This window comes from Chenopodium album, chromosome 11, assembly GCF_948465745.1.
Source record: "Chenopodium album chromosome 11, dcCheAlbu1.1, whole genome shotgun sequence".
Classification (NCBI taxonomy): domain Eukaryota; kingdom Viridiplantae; phylum Streptophyta; class Magnoliopsida; order Caryophyllales; family Amaranthaceae; genus Chenopodium; species Chenopodium album.
Window position 1 is genome coordinate 8,483,371 of NC_137844.1, and position 9,703 is coordinate 8,493,073.

A 9,703-nucleotide genomic window follows, 5' to 3' on the forward strand; every position below is an offset into this window, starting at 1 on the left:
TTTTTGTTTTTACAGATATTATATAAATTAAACTAGTTTCCAATTTTCCAATAATATTTCGTTTATAAGATATTACTCCTCCCGATCTTGTAATTTATTAGTTTTAATGTGATTTCCTCAGGTTATGCTCATGCACGTCTACGTTGATCAGGTATCATAGCCAGTTAGCACTTAGTCACCTTAACTTCCCTTCTCTCCCTCCTTTCCTTCCTTTTTTTTTTGATGCCCACCCGATTTACCGGAGCTTAGCTCCGACTACATCCGGGTAGTACACTTGGCTTATGGTGGGTGAGTCTCCTAATAAGAATTTTTGCATACGGTGAGGCTCGAACCCGAGACCTCCCTTAAGGGACATTAAGTTGCTTACCACTTGAGCCAACTATTGTTGGTCCCTCCTTTCCTCCCTACATGTATGTTTCTGTGAAAAAAAACAATAAAAAAAAAAAAAAATTTCGGATTATTTTAGGAAAATACCTATATAAGTTGAGATTATCTTAAAAAGATGACTGAAAGTTGGGATCTACATCATTAGACACGCAAAACTAGGCACTTATATTATATATATTTTGTCAATTCAAAGCTCAATTTGGATTCTTAAGGGCAAAACCAACCCCTAAAATCTTACCCGAACAATTTCCGTGGCAAAAAATAATGACAATTAAGCAAATAGATACATTTTATGACACCCAAAACGAGGCACCTCCATTATTTTTTTGTCAATTCCGAGCTCATTTTGAATACTTAAGGGATAAATGACCCCAAGACACCACTAACAGAACCCTAACGTAGTAGCGGAGCTAGAAATTTCAGTTGGGTGTACCGTACACCTGGGTATATAAAACAAATTCCAGAAATTTCAAACCAGGGGACAAACAGACATTACATACTTTGACAAAAATCTTAGAAAAAATCAATATTTAAACATAGATAGTTAAACTTTTACAACTCTAAAATTTCCAAAATAATAAGATTATATGTCTAATTGCTATTTGTTGCTAATTAATTAGATTATTTGATTTAAGACAAAAAGATCGAGAAAATACAAGTTTATAACCTTGATAAACAAAAAATGTTTATCAATGGGTGTATATGTAAATTACATCTAACTTTTGATTAACTGTTATTTTCTCTCTCCTCCTTCATCCTTTTGGTATTTTTTAGATTTTCTCTCTCCTCCTTCAACCTTTTGTTGTTTTCTCTCTCCTCCTTCAACCTTCAATTTCAATGGTGGAAATCTGAAACCCAAAGTCCCAAACCCAGAAACCACTTCTTCCTCCACGGCACCACCACCTATGGCAGCTCAAAATGTCGCCGCGAATGAAAGGCTTTCCTTAAGAGGTTGATATGACCCTAATTTACACTCTTTTCTAGTAGGGTGTCTTTTTGTTTCGCCGCGAAGCGGCCATTGTTGATGAAGAAGAGGAGGACTACGGGAAGAAGAGGAAGACGACGGGACGAAGAGGAAGGCGGACAGATGGTGGCTGTGATGGGTTTCGGACGGTGAGTTAACACCGTTAACTCCAAAAAGCTGTCCAACTTGTCATAGTGGCCCACAAACAATGAAAATATATATTTTTTTTAAGAAAATTTTGACTTTTACCACCTCCAAAAAACAAAATTTGACTTTTACCACCTCTAAAAAACGACTTAATTGATTTTACCACCTCCATAAAAAAAAGATTTATTTTACCACCAACAAAATTTCCAAAAATTCGATTTTGCCACCAACTAACGGATTCCGTCCATGAACCCGTTAGTAAGGCCCACCTTTTTGACGTTTCTTCTTCATCTTCCTCGATCTTCCATGTCAACCACCGCGCCACCACCGCCCTTTCCCCAACCCAACACTGCCCTCCCCGAACCCACCACTGGCGTCGCACCACCAGCCCCAACCTACCTGAACCCTCCCCCTCCCTTTCGCGCAACCCTGTCGCCCCCGAAAACAACGAAACCCAAAACCCTTGTTCCCCAAAACGGCCACGAATCTGGCCACAAATGGCCGACATGGCCGATTTTGGGGCTTAGTGGCCTTAACCGGCCGATTTCGGCCTTTTAAGGCCGGATTCGTGGCCGTTTAGGGGGGACGAGGGTTTTGGGTTTGATGGTTTTTAGGGGCGATATGGTTGCGGGAAAGGGAGGGGGAGGGTGGGTTGGGGCTGGTGGTGCGACGCGGGTGGTGGTTTCGGGGAGGGCTGTGGTGAGTTGGGGGGAAGGCGGGGGTGGCGCTGTGGTGGTGGCTGGGGTAGTTTTAGGTTTTTTTGTTTTTTTTTTAATTTCTCTTTTTTTTAACAAATAAAATGCTGACACGTGTTACTGTGGGCCAATAATATGGTGACACGTGTGCAAGGTAGGCCCCACTAACGGATTTATGGATGGAATCCGTTAGTTGAAGGTGATTGGTGGTAATAGCCAACTTTTATTTTTTTATGTGGTGGTAAAATAAATCTTTTTTTTTTTTTTTTTATAGAGGTGGTAAAATCAATTAAGTTGTATTTTGGAGGTGGTAAAAGTCAAAATTCCCTTTATTTAATCATAAAACACAATTTTCAATGCAACTTACTTACGAAAATGTCATTTGAAAAACATAATTTGTTTATCAAATTTATAAACTGGGGCTTGCTTAAAAAATCTAAAAAATTGATTCCTGTTGGGAAGACTAGGCTTTAAGGATGAGGGTTTGGTTCAAAGTTGATAATTTATTTCCTAAAAAAAATTGATAATTTATTTTAAAAAATTTCATACTCATAATCCAAATTAAGTTATCATATGACCAAAATAAAATAAAATAAAATAAATTATAAACGAGTTGCAAGCTTCAGTTAACCTATTTAATTAAGCCATTAAAAAAAAAAAAAAAAAAAAAAAAAAAAAAAAAAAAAAAAAGCCGTACATGAATCAAAATATTATCATATTTAAATATTTAATAATCAAACTTATTAACTATATTAGCTTGGGATTCAAGATTTACCAAAAAACAATTATACAAGTATTACGTATCAACGTATGTTGGTTTACTATCATTAATTAAACTACTTTCAAATAGTTGCTCTTTCCTCCATTGAAGCATACTAGAAATTCTCCATTAGAGCGTGAGCTTTCTCTCTCCTCCATTGAATCTGATTTTGAGGTAAAGATTGTTTTTATTATTTCTTTTATTTGGTTGATTAATAATTAATTTAATTATCATTATTACATTTAAACTAGGTTCTTCTAAGTTGGATTATTGATAATATTCAAGAAGTTTAGGGTTCGTCTAAGTTGGATTGTTGAATATAGTCTATTTAGGGTTTACACTTCTCATCAGAAAATGTATTTTGCTCTTTCCCGGTTATGTGTTGCATGAATAATAAACATTACGTAGTACTTGTATTATTTTTTGTGTTTTATTTATTTTGAGCCAAAATAATAATTTCAATTTTAAATACTAATAATTGATTGATTTTAATTGCATAAAGGTCTAAAATATGACAAGAGGAAAGTATTATGAAAGTGAAATAATTCTTCCTGAGGAGCAAAGACGTGTGTTGATATCAAATGCATTGGTGCACGATTTATTAAATGCAGATTTCAAGACAGAAAAGAAAAGGCTAGATAATAATAAAAACGAAGTAGTGGAAATCGATCGGGCCTTCTTCTGTGTAAGTTGTAGAGGAGGGAGTTTAAAAGAGTCGGAAATAAATGAGTTTCATAATGGTCACCAAATTTTGAGGACTAGGAAGTGTTCAGGTTGTTACGGATATGTTAATTACGAAATCATTTCGGTTTTACAAGAAATTATTCATGATATAGATCTTTCTGGGATTTACGAGTATAAAACTAATGTATATTACATTTATTTCCCTAAGTCTAGGGAAAAAAACCATAACAAAAAAATCATCAATTCGATGATGATTAAGGGTCGTTGTTGTATTAAGTGTACGCACACTATGGCTGAGGGATACCCGTTTTGCTCCATCGAATGCAAGATTACTTGTACTAAGGACGATTTACAACGACATAACGATTTAGTGAAACAACTTGTTCAAAATCAGGTCACACTGCCTTTGAAGAATAATTCAAAGAGAACAACGGCTAAAGAGGGTAATAACAACATAAACAAGAAGAAGATGAAGATCGATTTAGAGGGATTCGCTACAATTTCGAGAGTAGAGGAGACCGATGGGAAGAAGCTAAGCGACGATTATTGTGGCTATTCATATCGGACTCGAAGTAGGAGAGGAATCCCTAATAGAGCTCCTCTTTACTAATTTGTTTTATTACTACTTCGTATTAGATTATTAATGGACATTTCTAACTAAGTTGCAACAAAATTTATGATGTTGAGCAATATATATTAATCTTAGATTGAGCTTCTAGAACAATAAATCTAATACATATATTAGTTTGCTTTCTCTCTTTCGTTCTTTGCAAAGTTTTATTTTCATTTACCCTTATACCAAAAATAATACTTCCTCCGTTCTTTTTTACTTGACCCGCTTTGACTTTTAACACTATTCACCACCTCTCCTTTGACCGTCTTTTGTGAATAACATGTAAGAAAAAACATATTCATATTGGATCTTTTTGAATTCATCTCAATAAGTACTATCATATATAATATATAACTATTATAATTTTTATTTATGGAGAATTAAAGTTATTGATAGTTAAAATTTTACATTGACAAGCGTGATAAAAAAAACAGGTCAAGTTATTAATAGTAGAATCTCTATCCCTACCTTATAAAAAGTTAAAGCTTACTCTTATGAACAGTGTGTTGACATTTATACCCTTACAAAAGTTTATTTACCTATCTACCCTTACATTTTCTCTCTTCTTTGACTTTCATTTATAAAGTTAAATTTTTTTTAGATTATTACAATTGAACTTCCCTACATTATAAAAAGTTAAAGCTTACTCTTATGAACAGTGTGTTGACGTTTATACCCTTACAAAAGTTTATTTACCTATCTACCCTTACGTTTTCTCTCTTCTTCGACTTTCAATTATAAAGTTAAATTTCTTTTTAGATTATTATAATTGAACAGGTTTATTGATGGCTTTAACGTTTCTTAGCTTCATAGATTCCTGGTAAATTCATTCATCTTTTGATGTTTTTAATATTTTTTTTTGTAACTTGATTCTCTTTGGATGTTTTTTTTATAAATATTATCTTTAGATAATAAGATTATATGGCTAATTGCTATTTGTTGTTAATTAATTATTTTGATTATTAAAGTTAAGATAGATAAAAATAAAAAAATAAATAAATAAATCTAAGTAATTGATTCCCATTAGGAAGACAGGGCTTTAATTTAAGGATGAGGGATTGGTTCAAAATTGATGTTTTAAAATAGAGAGAAGAAATTAGAAACGTTTTCTTATAAACTTTAGCAAGATATTGAAACAAAATTTTATCATATTCCTAATCGAAATTAAGTTACGAAAAAAAAAAAATAATAGTTTGCTTCAATTACAAAAAAATCCTCAAACAAAATATTACCATATTTAAACTATTTTAGCTTGAGAAGTGGGATTCAAGACTTACCAAAAAATATACAACATATGTCGGTTTACTGTTATCATTAATTAAACTAGTATGTTTGCATCAAAACAAAAATTAAACTAGTTTCCAATTCTTGCTCTGCTCCCTCTCTCCTCCATTCAAGCATACTCAAAATTCTCCATTAAAGAGTCAGCTTTCTCTCCCATCCATTGAAACTGATTCTCAGGTAATTTAAAGAGTGTATTTTTCTTTTTCTTTTATTCAAATAATCGAACGTGATTAATAATTAGTTTAATTATAATTATATTTATTAGGTTCCTCTTAAGTTGGATTGTTGATTATACTCTGTTTAATCTTCTCAAGTAATATTGTGTTGCAGGTAATAATTTACACGTAGTATTATTTCAGAGTTTAATATACTAATTTCAATTATTAAATAAGTTAATTAGTTTAATTGAAGTAATTAAAGAAAATAGTCTATAGTTCAAGAGTTGTTATAGTTATGAAAATACTGAGATTATAAATTCTAGAAGTTTAAACGTAACCCCCATTTTTTCAACAATAAGTCCATAATAATTAAATTAATGATTCTAATATATTGATAATGTGTTTTGCAGACTCTTTGATTAATTAAATAATGACAGGAGGAAACTGTGAGACCGCGCTTAATCTCTCCGGTGAAGAACGTGTGTTGATGGTGCACGACTTGTTAAATGGGGAATTCATAGAAGATGAAGAAGACAATAGAGATGAAACTGATCTCGCCTTCTTCTGCGTGAATTGTAGAGGAAGGACTTTAACAAAATCGGAGGTAGAATTGTTTCATAAAGATCATTATTTGTTGAGGGCTAAGAAGTGTTCAGGGAGTTACGGATATGTTATTAAATTAAGGAAGTCAGTCCACTTTTTGAAGATCTTTCTGGGGTTTACGAGTATAAAATTAATGGACATTACCTTTATTTTCCCAAGTCTAGAAAAAAACACAATCACAACCAAACCAACTACAACAGAATTCATGGTAATTGTTGTGCTAAATGTAAGCATCTTCTGGTCAAAAGCGGGTTCTTATTTTGCTCGATTGATTGCAAGCTTACTTGTCCGGAAGATGTTTTGCAACAACATCTCGAGTGGATGAAACTGAAACAGAATCAAGTTAGGCTGCCTGTTGCGAAGAAGAGGAGGATCATTGCCGATGATAAGGAAATGATCACCAATGAGTCGAACAAAAACAAGCTGAAACGAAATCAAGTTAGGCTGCCTGTTGCGAAGAAAAGGAAGATCATTGCCATTGATAGGGAAATGATCACCAATGAGTGTAACGAAAACAAGCTGAAACGAAATCGAGTTAGGCTGCCTGTTGTTGTGAAGAAGACGAAGATTTCTGATAAGGAAATGAGTAAGAAAAAGAAGCAGCAGAAGGTCTCGATTGATGTGGATCTTAAGGGATTGGTCACAGTTGCGATGAAGAAGGCGGCCGATGGGAAGAAGCTAAGCAATGACTGTAGCCATTCATATCGGAAGAGAAGTAGGAAAGGAGTCCCTCATAGAGCTCCTCTTTACTAATTTCAATTTGTATTTATTTTGGATTACAAATTATATTGGATTGATGAAGTCTATTCGATTTATTTTTATATATAAATATGGTATTGATTATGATATTATTTTATAACACTCCACGAGTTTCATGATTACAATTTGAGTTTTGCCTTAAGATTCAGAACGAAGTAACTCTACAATTGCTATATATGTTTCAATCGCTCTTGACTCAAATCAATAACAATCTAGATCCAAGATCATTTATTCTAATGAGACAACTAAAATAAGATTCTCAATGCAAATGTCATACAATCAAAAGCCTAAGAAGTCATAATCTATGTTGAAATAGTAATGCATTACAAAAACGTCATACTCATTGATTTAGCCTAATATAGAAGCAAAAGTAAATGCCCCTAAACTTCATATAGAACCCTCAACAAAAGCAGTACATACTACATACGGATCTGCCATTGTGCAAGCAGCTCGTTCAATCCCGCAGTTTTAAGCCGGTCTATTCCATCTTAGCGTCTGTCTACCTCAACGCCTATACAAAAGATTACGTATGTGCAACATTGAAACCGTTCTTGCTAGTAGTATTGCTGCTGTCTTTTTTTTGCGGCTTTTGTTGTTGCAGGAACTATGTGGTATGGTTCAGCAACTACCCCAATCGAATTATTTGGGCCCACTCGTTATCAATGGGAACTAACAGCAGCAATCACTGAAAACCAAAATTCAGTCAGAGAAGTTAGTTGCAGTAGACATGGAAGAACAAGCATACAACTTACATCTTATGTCCTTATTTCTTTCCAGTGATCAAAGGAGGCAAGTAACTGATGATAATCTTAAAGAATGCAATATAGAAGTATGACCAAGGTTTAAAATTATTGTGACATTTTCCGTCAGTATGGTGTATATGTTTAGCCAATTTGATTGATTTTTAACTGAACAATTGTCCAGAGTAGAGCAGAGAGACACAGAGCAAGATTTGAAGAGCGAGCTCAAAGATGCAAGAAGCCAATCCGCTAGCACATAAAGTAGCTATATTCAGTGACAGTGTATTTTATTAACAAATCATATGATGAGACACCACAAAACTCCATGAAGTTGCAATCAATTCTATTATTCTCATCAGTTTAAATTGATGAACCTAACACTCGAAAATAATTCCTTTTCGAAAGAGGCTGTAATGACCAAAATTTGAAATTACAGCAGAGAGCAGATGAATAAAAACCAATTGATTCCCTACTTAATTGATGTGTACATCATATAATCTGCTTTCGGGATCAAAAATTTTAAAGTCTAGCATGATTAACCTTTCTAGCAATGGGTAAAGATCATCTAAACCCCTTCACAATATCCTACTTATAGCAATATTCACATCACAATAAATCCATGATACTCTAGCTTAGAAATAAAGTCAAGTTAATTTAGAAGTGGAATATATAAGCAATAATTGAATCACCATCAATAAGTTTGATCTTTCTATTAATTAGTCAATTAGCTTAGCTCAGTGATACACCAATATGAATCATACAAGTAAATATACAAATTAAATTAGTAATTGTACGATCGAAATGTAGCTGGCAAATACTAATTAGCTCTCTAATGACATCCTAGTATGTAACCAAAAAGCATATACTCCAATAATTTTACAGTTAGACCTTGTGCTTCTAATAATTTGAATGCAAATTTTAATACATTAGACATAATAAGTGAATCTAATTTTACAGTTAGACCTTGTTCTTTTTATAATTAATGAATCTTAATGAAATATAATTGAATAAAACTAACCCAGAAATTACAAAGTGAGTCCAAAGAACAGAGTCTTACTCCTCATTGCATTCTGGTTAGTTTGGAATCTAATCGTAGTATACAGCCAACAATCTTATTCGTCCCTTCTAAAACTTTCTCCGGAATATAATTAGGGTTCTATCAACACCAAGATTGATTTCACAACGAAATAAAATGAAAATTCAATCCTAGATTAAATCAAAAATCCCAGAAAAGAGGAAATTCATGACAAAAAAAAAAGGCAAAGATCAAACAAACCCCTCTCCCAAAAATCAAATAAAACGATAAATAATGTAATTATCTAAGAAACCTAATTCATTAAACAGACAATTAAATTAAACACTGTATGAAGTTAAAACCTAGATTGTCAAATTAATACCTCAAAGTGTTTCGATGAAGGAAAGCTCAGAGTACGCTTCAATGACGAGCGAAATCCTTAACCGCCATTAGAACACCAACGATTTGAGAAGGGGAAAATCAAATAGACATTCCATGATTACTCGAATAAGCTTCAATGGAGGAGAGAGTGCAAGAGATTGAGAAGGATTTCTTGCTTTTGTGACCTCAAGTCAATGTTGAGAGTTTGAGACTGGAGAGTGTTGACTAGCCAAAATTAAAGAAACTCTCAATTTTTAGAATGCACTTCGTAAAGACCCGGGTTTTGAACACATGTGACGTGTATGGACAAGTAGTCGATTAGTATTTCGTAATTTTACAAAAAAGACATAGAATTTTTTTATATTTAAATTTAATCGAGAAAAAAATATATTATGATTATAAAATTGTAAAATTCTAAAATAACATTGTGCTATATAAATCGGATTAAATAATAAGAAATCTTAATTTGATCAATTAATTGAAAACCTAAAATAAAAAATTATGTTTGATTAA